Source organism: Puma concolor, chromosome E4, assembly GCF_028749965.1.
Source record: "Puma concolor isolate L17-30 chromosome E4, mPumCon1.1.hap2, whole genome shotgun sequence".
Taxonomy (NCBI): domain Eukaryota; kingdom Metazoa; phylum Chordata; class Mammalia; order Carnivora; family Felidae; genus Puma; species Puma concolor.
In genome coordinates this window covers 21,809,506-21,821,863 of record NC_141683.1, presented here as the reverse complement: position 1 = coordinate 21,821,863, position 12,358 = coordinate 21,809,506, and the positions used below count along the sequence as shown (strand labels likewise).

Sequence of the window (12,358 nt, the reverse complement as noted above, 5' to 3'; positions counted from 1 at the left end):
GAGTGATATGAGAAGAGCAATTATGAGGCTACTGCATAATCCTGGAAGATATAAAAATAATCTGGAGCAGAAGTATGGTAGTGAAATAAAGAATTCCAGAAATGTTAGAAGGTTAACAGGTCTTCATGATGCTAGATATTGGAGGTGAGGGAGAAGGAAGTGACAAGGATGATGCCCAAAATCCTGGCCTGGGCACTGAGGAAATTATGATGCCATGTTTACAGAGAGAAACACTGTATGAGATCCTAATTGACCAAGGAAGGCATAATAAAGGGCCATCAAGAAATATATAAAAGGATTGTGAAGTGGCACTGAGGGTCAATGTATTACTAAAACATCAATAACAATAGCAAACTGTAACTACTACTCTGTACTTATAAAAGAATGGAAAGTAAAAATACAATGTATATTATAAGCTTAGGACAAATTCATTAATTTAATAAATATTTTTTAAGCAACACCTCTCTGCCAGGTACTCTGTAACCAGAACTAGAGATATACTAGAGAGCAAGAAAGATGGGGTTCCTACCTTCAGATCCACATATTCAAAGAAAATCATCATAATAAACAAATAAAACCAAGATTACTAGAAGAAAAAACAGGGCAGTGTTCCTGAGAAAGTGACCTTTGAACAAAGGTCTGAATCAGGAGGAGCCAATCTTATTAAGAGCAAGAGGAAGAATGATCAAGACAAACAGAACTGCAAAGACAAAGAAAGGCCAAAAGGCTGAGAAAAATTTGACAAGTTTGCAGAAAAACAGAAAATAAACACTAAAAAAAACTACAGCCGGGACCTTCCTTAAAACCTTTAGCAAAAAAAAAAAAAAAAAAAAAAAAAAAAAAACCTTTACCATAGCGCAAAGAGTTGTGGATCCCTAATCTGGATGGGAGAAAAAATAAAATTATAATTCTGAAATAAAAATAATTTTAAAATAAAATTATAATTTTATTTTCACCAACCTGTAACAGAAATTAACATTTCCCTCCTTCATGAATGTAGGCAACAAACCACAGCACTACTAACACTGGCATGACTCTGTCACCAACAGAAAGCAGGTATTTTGATATCACATTACAACTGTTACAGGGATCTTGAAATATGTATGTTCACACTTTAAAATTCTGGCATTTTATTAGATCTGTCACTAGATATTGTTATAATGATGATTATAGTAATCTGTGTGATGGGCAGAAAGAAAATCATATGCTATTCTCTCTATTTGTAGTTTTTCATAATTAAGGGGGGGGGTGGATTCATTAGTTGTTCTGCAAAAAGAAGTCCCTAGAAGCAAAAAAAAACTTACAAAGCACTGTCTTTTGAAGAACAAATTAAGAAAGATGCCCCTTTCTCCAGTATGATGATATCCCAGACTAGGTTGTCTGACTCAAGAGGGTGCAAGCTAACTAGGATTTTCCTCTTTCTTCCCTCAAAATGTTCAGGGAAGACAGTAGTAAAAATTGCTTTGGTATTATTCATATCTTACGAGTATGTACTTTTTGTCTAACAGCACTCATTTCAGAGAAAAAAATAAATTCCCATTATCATCAGCAGCCTGGGCTTTGAAAATTAGTCTTTGATCAAACTAGCATATCTTGGTATTAGAAATAGTAATGGTTTGGGGCGCCTGGGTGGCGCAGTCGGTTAAGCGTCCAACTTCAGCCAGGTCACGATCTCGCGGTCCATGAGTTCGAGCCCCGCGTCAGGCTCTGGGCTGATGGCTCGGAGCCTGGAGCCTGTTTCCGATTCTGTGTCTCCCTCTCTCTCTGCCCCTCCCCCGTTCATGCTCTGTCTCTCTCTGTCCCAAAAATAAATAAACGTTGGAAAAAAAAAAATAGAAATAGTAATGGTTTAAGAAAAAGAATAAGTTATCATCTTAAGCTAACAAGTACTGATTTAGTTTAGCCTTTTGGAAGAACAGGGTAGGAGAGAGAAGAGTAACCAAGTAATTTGTGCTTCTTTACTAATGCATTATATAACAATGCAGTGTGCCAGGTCACTGGAATCTTCATGACTGCTAGAAAACAAAAAATCTGGATGGTGGTGAGGGAATGCTATACTTAGGCAACTGGACCATACAAGATGGTTCTCAGGATGTCAAATAATGACTAACTGAACAGGAACCCTTTCCACCTGTGTAACTGGAATAGGCTATAGACACCTCTCCAGCTTAGTGTATTTAAGGCAGGAACACTAAGGAGGCCCTGCAACCTGCAGGAAGGTGGGCTCGTCAATGCTCTCTTCTTGCCCATGCCTGTTACACTATCCTGTTCTCCTCACTCCTCATCTACCTGAACAGACTATCAACTGCTCCTCTATTTTTGCATAAATGTTTTCCCAGTCTGGCTGACAGACCAAAAAGCCTTATAACTTTGTTCCCCAAATATCATATTCTCACAAATCAGGAAAAATGTCTTAGCAAAACTCAATACATTCTTTATGAGAAAGTTTCTTTTAAAAAGCAACCAAAAATCCATTTTATTTGGCTTTAAGCAATACAAAATTCCTTACTGTAAAAAATTAATAAAATTTTAATTTGTTCAGTACTAGGAAATACATTGTTTCACACTGTTGTTAGTCTAAAAGCCAAGTCCATCATTAACAATTGTCATTTAATATTTGTGAGTTTCCTAAGACAAATAGAAATAATAGTTTTAACTACAGTACATAGGCCAATAGCCATTATGTAAACAATGGCTCTTATAAATTTAATGTCAGAAGTTAGTGTTCTTAATGACTATGCCAGGTGTGTATTTAAATAGGATACTTCCTAAAATTCATTTGAATATCAATTCCTAAGGCCATAAAATTCAAGTCAAGTATTGACTGCTTGATTCAGTATTTAAAAATTACTATCTTACATCAGTTCATAAAAATTTTAGTCAAGGCAAGAATTCCCCAATAGGATTCAGAGGGAGCATGGCCCTGCTCACATCCTGATTCAGACTTCTGGCCTCCAGAGCTGAGAAAATAAATTGTTATAAACAAAGAAAAAAAATATTATCCAAAAGTTAGCAACCTATAGCTGTGGACCAAATATGGACATTGCCTATTTTTGTATGTCTCATGGGCCATGACTGGCTTTTACAATTTTTGAAGAAGCTTATTTGAGAGAAAGAAAGAAACCACATATGCGTGTACAAGCGGGGAAGGAACAGAGAGAGGCGGCGAGAGAGGATCCCAAACAGGCTCTGCATTCTTACGACACAGCCTGACACAGGGCTTAAACTTGAGAACCATGAGATCATGACCTGAGCTAAAACCAAGAGTCGGAAGCTTAACCGACCAAGCCACCCAGGCACCCCTGGTTTTTACATTTAAAACAAAAATTTTTTTAATGTTTATTTATTTTTGAGAGACAAAGAGACAGAGCACAGGAGGGGGAGGAACAGAAAGAGAGGGAGACACAGAATCTGAAGCAGGCTCCAGGTTCCAAGCTGACAGCACAGAACCCAAAGTGGGGCTTGAACCACGAACTGTGAGATCATGATCCAAGCTGAAGTCAGATGCTTAACTGACTGAGCCACCTAGGTGCCCCTGGTTTTTGTATTTTTAAAGTTGAGAAAAAAAATCCAGATGATAGTAATACTATTTAGTGATATGTAAAAATCATGAAATTTAAATTTCAGTATCCATAAAGGAAATTTTACATCTATTGGAATGTAATCACACTACCTCACTATATACTGTCTATAACTGCCTTTGCACTACAACAGCACTTATGTACTTGAGACAGAGACCTCTCGTGATTGAGCACTGTTGACTGGCACACTGCATGAACTCAATTATATCATCTTATTCTATTTTAATTTTCTAAAAATTAATCACTGATATTTTGTCTTCCTCTATTTATCACTGCATCCCTAGAACGTATACTACTGCCCAGCATATGGCAGGCACAAATCAACACAACAAATATTGGTTGAAAAAATGAAAAGAAACACTGTGTATCCCATATTTGTCCATATAGCAACATCTGAGCTTCAACCGCAATTTTGGAACTTCTACCTAACCTTCAATTGACAATAATAAATCTGAAATGTAATGATGTGCTAAAAAGGCAATTATAAAGAAAATAATCTAACAGAGTTCAAGAAATGCCTTCCAAATGACAAATATGCTCAGTTAATATCATATGTTCATGGACTGGTACAAGTATTTGCCAGTATCTATCTGTATAAAAAGACATTTCAGAGACACAATACATAAACTTTCATTACAGATCAATCTTAACAGATGGACATTTACAAACAATTTTGGTGATAGAGAACACCAACTTTGAACCACAAAATGTTTTCATGCCACCAAAAGAAATTCCAATCTTCTCATTAGCAGATCAGTATCACACAAAAATGTACTATTACTATATTTGTCATCGAAAACTTGTGTAGATTTTATTTATCTCCTGTTACGCAAGTACCTACTCTAAAGTCTTTGATTTTACCTGTAAGTCTAAAATATTTACTATCTGGCCCATCATAGAAAACGTCTGCCAACCCCCAATTTTAATCATTACATTTAAACCTTTTAAATCATACACACTAGAAAATGTAAGGCAATAATGAAAACATACTTAAACCATAAAAATTCCTTTACATTAATTACTTTTGTTCATACCAAACTCTACATTTCTCTGCACTCATTAAATAACAATTTCACAGTAAAGTTTTAAGAGTTCAGCTTAGATAACAAATACTGAGTATTTTAGAAACTAGCTTTCCCTACAGACTTGATAATTGTTTCTTAATGAATTCAACCAAAAATTACAAGGCAAAACTGAGCTTATATGTGAAACTCATATTGTAGTAATAGAAGGCTTGCTTATTTTTTTATAGCTGAGCACCAAAAATTAATACAGCATAAAAAAATGAAATCCTAAATAAAAGTTTTTCACTGTAGGCCAGATACAAATGTTAGCAAACTTAGTTTAAATGTACCAATGAAGACTTCAAGCACATTTTTATCAGAATTATTCATGCATTTATAGGGGCCAGGGGAGCATGTGGCATGTTGTGTACATTTATATGCGTATAAGAAAATTACCTTTCTTCTCCTATTACTGAAAATAGTTCTGGTAATTTGTCTAACTGAATTTTATATAAGAAATATAACCAACAGGGGTGTCTGGGTAGCTCAGTCAGTTAAGCCTCCAACTCTTGATTTCAGCTCAGGTCATGATCTCACAGTTGGGGAGACTGAGCCCCACATCGGGCTCCACGCTCATAGCACAGAGCCTGTTTCGGTTTCTCTCTGTCCCTCTCTCTCTGCCCACTAAATAAATAAATAAGTATAACCCGCGCTCACTCAGTAAATAAATAAGAAGTATAACCACGTAAATTGTGAACTAAAATCAGGAAAATTTTCTATACGATTAGTTATATTTATTTTTAAAAAATCCTTAGGGGCACATAGATGGCACAATCAGTTAAGCGTGAGACTCCTGATCTTAGCTCAGGTTATGATCTCACAGTTCGAGCCCAACATCAGGCTACAGGCCATCAGTGCAGAGCCTGTTTAGGATTGTCTCTGCTCTCTGCCCTATTCCTGCTTTGTGCTCTCCTCTGTCTGTCTCTCTCTCAAAATAAATACACTTTAAAACATTATTTTTTTAAATCCTTAGTACTTAGCGTTACACTACGTACATATGTACATCTCCCAAATAAATATGCCAAAGAAGCATTAAACTGGGTAAAATGTTTATCCCAAGACAGCATGACTACATAATTATACATAAATTCTACAACACTACTCATATTAGTACTTCTTCATTTGTACTTTAATCACATTTGTTTCTGTACTCATTCTGACTGCATTCTAAGTCTTAAATACTTTTATATAATGCTAAGAAAACACTTCAATTTTAATGTCTTTGTAGCACTGAAATTATTGAATTAATCGGCAGAATGGGATTTAAGTTCTATTAATTTATCACTCTGAGAATAAGTGGAAGATAGAAATAAGTGATTTTCAGAATCCTGTAGGAAATCCTTGCTCCTGATCTCCCCTTCCAAATCAACAAAGCTAAATAGGACTAATCCTAGATCTAAAGCTCAGATTTCTAGCCAGGCCATCTAGCATTGCCTACTCTCTCTAGTGACAAATCAGAACTTTTGGACATCTCTATCATGAATTTTAAATTCAAAACACCTAGTCTCTAACCAACACTTTTTAATAAATCAAACAGAACAGAATGAGATATCAGTCCTAAACCTGAAGGAGTAACCTAAAAAAATACATCTAAAAAAAATACATTGGGGGGGCCTGTGTGGCTCAATCAGTTAAGCGTCCGACTTCGGCTCAGGTCATGATCTCATAGCTAATGAGTTTGAGCCCTGTATGGGGCTCTGTGCTGACAGCTCAGAGCCTGGAGCCTGCTTTAGATTCTGTGTCTCCCTCTCTCTCGGCCCCTCCCCTGTTCTCTCTCTCTCTCACACACACACACACACACACACACACACACACACACACACTCTCTCTCTCTCTCTCTCTCTCTCTCTCTCTCTAACATAAACATTAAAAAGAAAAAAATACATCACATTCATTTGGAATTAGTCAGACACACCAGTAAGAACAAAAGTTACAATGAAAAATGACAATGCCAGGGAGAAAGGTTCTCTGACCTTGCAACAGGTCTGTCTTTATTAAAAGAGATGCAAATATCAAGCAGTTTTACTCTAATACTATTCAATGTTTAAAGGCTATAATGTAATATGTGTTCATAGTGCAAACTTGTCATTATACCATCATGATCTCCCATGAGTTTCTCTACATGGAGAATATGCATATGCTAAATATAAAAGTTGTGTGTCCAGGGGCGCCTGGGTGGCTCAGTCGGTTGAGCATCCGACTTCGGCTCAGGTCATGATCTCACAGCTCATGAGTTCAAGCCCCACGTCGGGCTCTGTGCTGACAGCTCAGAGCCTAGAGCCTGCTTGGGATTCTGTGTCTCCCTCTCTCTCTCCCCCAACCCACTTGCATTCTGTCTCTGTGTCTCTCAAAAATAAATAAACATTTAAAAAAATTTTTTAAAAAGTTGTGTGTCCAGTGCGATATATACTTCTCAGTGTAAATTAATAAATCAGCATTTAGCATTTCAAATGCTACTCTCATAAGCTTGAATAACAAATCAATCTCTCATGGTACACTATTATTACCCAGTTTCTCAGCCTTTCTCTGGGCCATAGCAAATTAATAAGGAAATGTCACCCTATTAGGCAACCTGAGATCCAACTAATCTTCCAGGGGAGCATAACCTTTTGTGTCACTGTTCATCATCAGCAGTTATTTTTGCTTTGATCTGTTATATTACAAAGTTGTTGGCAAAAATTCTTAAGGCAGTAAGAACCAGACTATATGACCATGGATTGGGTCTTTAGTAATCCACGAGGGTTCCAATATAAAATATAAATGTAATCCTACCAGTATGCCATAATGAAGCATGTTTTTGTAAAATCTACCATACTATGACCTTCATGCTGATGTTTAAAGCTTTAAAAAATAAATTACACAAATTTTTCAAAAATATTAATAATGACTCAGAATGTTCAAAAAGAAATCAAATGTGTACCATGGATCTCCCAGAATTTGGTATCTACCAATTTACTGGATGATACTAGATCAATTATATCACTTACATTTAATTAAGATAATGGAAAAATGTTACCAAAATAAATTTTTTTAAATAAGTTAAGCTTTTAATGTTTATCTTTCCTGTTAAAATAACTTTTGTAGAGGAAAAAAAGACAATATATATTAAGGTTCTTGATGAATTATAATGTACCCACAAATTTACCACCAGAATGGTTATTATGACATAGCTGCATGTTAAAACTCAACAATTCCTGAGTACAATGAAATATTTTATATAATCCTTTAAAACAAATTATATTTTAATCATATCAGAATCTGAATTTTGGGTTTTTTTAATAAACTAGAAGCCTTCAAATTCTTCTGAAAGGTAAAAGAGGTGCTTAATTTTAGTTCTCAAATTTGATATTAAAATAGATAAGGAATTCAATTGCAGAAGGTCTACAGCAGCACATACACAAGACAGAAATGACAAAAAGATGCTGCATGTCTGATGCATCTACCAAATTTAGGAAGGTAAATCATTAGATTGACAGTGTCCAGAATTCATTGTCTGTAGATGATGGTATTAAATCAGTTATTTCTGACCTAAAAATTTGTAAATACTAAATTGACTTGATTTCAAAATAACTATTTGATCTTATATACTACTGCAAAACTCTAAATGCAAAGAACAAATGTTTTTTCAATGACAACATAAAATATGACAACTTCAATAGTGAAAAAAATTACCTGAGTTCTATGGTATGATTTTCATCTCCAATGAAACAAAAAATAAAAATCTTTAAAAAGTTTTAATTCCTTAGCATTTCAAATGAATGTCTTCAACTTATTCACAACAAAGCACCATTCTGAAATTTCAAAGAATGTAGTTTTGAAATAGTAAGATTTGTCCAGACCAGAAGTAAATAAGAGTGTAAAAACAGATACTTAAAATAAATGTGGGAACAGTCACTCACAGAGGAACATGAGAAGCAGGAAAGACAAGAAGAACAACACTAAAAGAAACATCCATCAAGAAAAAGACCTGGAAAAGAAATCAAAACTTAGAATTAAAGATCAAATGAGGTTTGGCAGGATTGGGGAGAGGGAAGGGAAGGGGATGAACTAACTAGAAATGCAATGAATATAAAGACAAATATACTAAGACGACAAAGAAAATAAAATCTGAATGTATTTATATAAAAGATTGGAAATTCACTGAAGACTTAAATCAATTTACGAAGACCTGGAAATTGATACAGCAAACTAAAACTCAGCCAACAACAGCCAACAGAAAAGTACCTACCCATCAAGAAAATATCTAAACACCCAATTATATAATGTTATTAAATATACTAGGGCTTTTTTGTATGGATAAACAGATTCAAATAATTTGTTATGAAATTACATGAAACATTAAATATTAACCTTTGTTCCTCAAAATAATGAAGAGAAATATATAATACATAAAATAAATCACGTCTATGTTAAACAACAATGGTGATTAGTCTAAAACTATACTTGAGAAGGAGTTAGAATTTAAAAGTGAAGTATGTCCAATGGATTGAAGTTTTATTGATTAAGGTAACTAGAAATCAGAATAAAAAGCTATACCATAGCATGTCCAAGACAGAATATTAAAAACAAGTTAAAGTTTGCTTTTGTGCACATGAGTCATAAATAACTATAACATTACACATGGAATTACAATTAAAAGATTTATATAATTAAACTGAGACTTCATAGTACAAATTTTTATCATGCTGTTAATGAAATATTGTTATTTCCAAACTGGTTTCTATTTTCTCCTGTTCTTACATTAATCAGTATTAAAACACTGAAAAAAGGTGACATTAATACTTTTATTAAAAATGACCTAACAGTTTCTAGATTACTTCTGACACATGTGCCAACATTAACTTGGTCTATGCGTCTTTCAAATATAAGTCTCAGAAGTTCTGTGACCATGATATTAACTACATGGTCATGGGTAGATTAATTTTAAAGATATTCTTATAGATACATTAAAATCTCTAAGACACTTTGGATAAACCAATAATTAGTCTTTAAAGAAATGAAAAGCTATATTAATGCAGTTTAATTGAATTGGCTTATACCAAAAGTACTATCTACTGTGCAATGGGTTTTTCAATAAAGCTCAATAAAACACACAAACTAAAAAACATAAAGAGCAGTATTATAAAAATAACATACTTTATATGCATGAAACGTTCCTGACACCTATTAATGTTTTTATAATTCATTTCTCGAGTTATATTAGCATCAAATGTCAATTATGCTGACACAACCTAAGATAAAATGAGACTTTAATATCTCAAGAAGGTATCAGCGTAAGGAGACTAATACCCAACCCATCTAAATAAGTGTTCAGTCTAAATACTATCCAACTTAAAAAAGGGAAGACTGTTTTCTGTATCATTCAGTATAAAGAGTTTACAAATGTTACGTATGTCTAATATAAAAATATTTCCACAATAACTACAATGAATTCAGTGCCACAAGCAAACAGCACTGAAACAATGTGAACAAGGTATACCTGTACACATGTAAACCTCAAAACAAATCCCAGAGAAAGTTATTATAATACCATTTCTCAGATGAGAAAACTGAAGCCTAATTTGCTCAAACAGGCCAACAAATAATAACAGATCTCTCTTATACTTTATCTCCCATGTACACAGACACAGTCCAGATCTATAATGAGCATGTTAAAAAAAAAAAAAAATGTTGGGGAAAACACTAGGGCAAAGCTACTATAAAAGGGATAGGAGGGAGTACAGAAAATTTACTGATGGACTCTTAGAAAAGTCTATAAAAAGACATCTAAATAAACTGTATAAAGTATTAATACGTTAACATTTAAGCATTACTTCATGTAACAGGTAGTAAACACATAAAATTAACTGTCAAAAGCTTAAGACATATAACGAGTTACTGGCAGAAACTAAATGTTTTGTTTCGTTTAGGGGGTACACTTTATATTGCTCATGAAGACAGGACAGAATCACCCTGTTCCCTGAAATATTAAGACAGTCAACAAGTTCTGAAAATTATTTCAAGTGCAATGTAATATCTAAGCAGAATAATCTAAATCAGAATGCTATCTAAATTAGAATGCAAACAATTAGGGATTATAAAACTAATATTCTTACTTACAATTCTGTGACCATGTATGAAAATCCTAATACTTATTATGTTTTTTGTTTAATTTTTTAAATTTTAATTGAAGCATAGTTAACATATATTAAAGCATTTTCAATATAAAAAAACAGTGATTCAATAATTATACATATTACTAAATGCTCACCATGATAAGTATATTACAATACTGACTCTATTCCCTAACTATACTTTTCATCCCTGTGACTTATTTTATAACTGCAAGTTTTTACCTCTTAATCTCCTTCACCCATCTTGCCCATTCCCCAAATATACTTTTTGAACAAATTAAATAATTTAAATTTAAATAAATTTCATTTATTTTTTAAAATATTTTTTAAGTAAGCTCCATGTCCAATGTGGGGCTTGAACTCATGACCCTGAGATCAAGAATCACATACTCTGCCACCTTAAGCCAACCAGGTGTCCCTCATTTCTTTATATGAGCCTCAATGGGTAGACAGAAAAGCCTAACTAATCTACCTATCTCCCTCTATATGATAACTTCTTTGCAGCAATTTTCTCTCACATGATAAACAATGCTAAAATAAACATACACAAGACACAGTAAAAACATCCCAATAACTAGAGAGGAAAAGAGTTCTCATATTTAAATAAACTAGTCTTCATAACTTTGAATGAACACGTTATCATTAAACACATAATAGTAAATACACCAATGAAGCTACAGTTGCCAAACTTACACCTATGTCAAACTGAAATCATATACAAAATTATAAATTCATAATAAAAGTAACCATCATTTCTTTTTAGAGTCCTCTTTGTGCTAAGCATTTTACACACTCTCTTTTAATCCTCACAGTACTATCATGTAAGTCCTATTATCTTTATTATGAAATAAAAACAAGACCCCTCATAGAAAAGTTAAACAATCTCTCATTCATTAGTGGCACAGTGAGTGGAAAAGTTGGGACTCAGTCAGGACTGACTTTCAAACAAATATGTTCTTTCATATGTGCTTTCAACTTACTACCTTCTCCTTAACAAGATAACACTGCCTTTATTTAGATCAAGAATTTCAAACTGAAAGGCCAGTGAGGTCTAAGCAGGTGGTACAGTTGGCCCTTGAACAACATGGGTTTGAGCTGCATGAATGCACTTGTATGTAGGTTTTTTATAGTAAATAAATTTGTACAGTAAATAAATTCACAAATTTTCTCTTCTCTATTTCTGAACATTTTCTTTTCTCTAGCTTACTTTATTATAAGATACAGTTATAATACATACAATACACAAAATATGTTAATAGACTGTTATCAGTTAAGGCTTCCAGTCAACAGTAGGCTATTAGTAGTTAGGTTTGGGTGAGTCAGAAGCTATATGCAAAATTTCAACTGCATGAAGGGGATGGGGGGTCTCAGCGCTCCTAATCCCAGTGTTGCTCAAGGGTCAACTGTATAAATAAGTCAAGACCACTAGATCAAAAACAACAGAGTAGTGAGGCCTATGTGCAACCTAAAGAAAACATTCCCATTTAAAGAAGGTAGTCACTGCTTTGTATCCGTGTGACTCTTGCTACTCTAGATGTGGACCCAGTACCCAGTCATGCCAGATGACTTTTCAAAAGAAGCTGAAAATCCAGACTTTGCA

The 12,358-nt window shown here is 33.9% G+C and overlaps 1 protein-coding gene across 1 annotated transcript in view; it reads right to left on the bottom strand.

The window, feature by feature from the left end:
• Positions 1-12,358, bottom strand: part of CDC73 (cell division cycle 73) — a 137,835-nt gene that overhangs the window by 84,226 nt on the left and 41,251 nt on the right. The window lies entirely within an intron of this gene.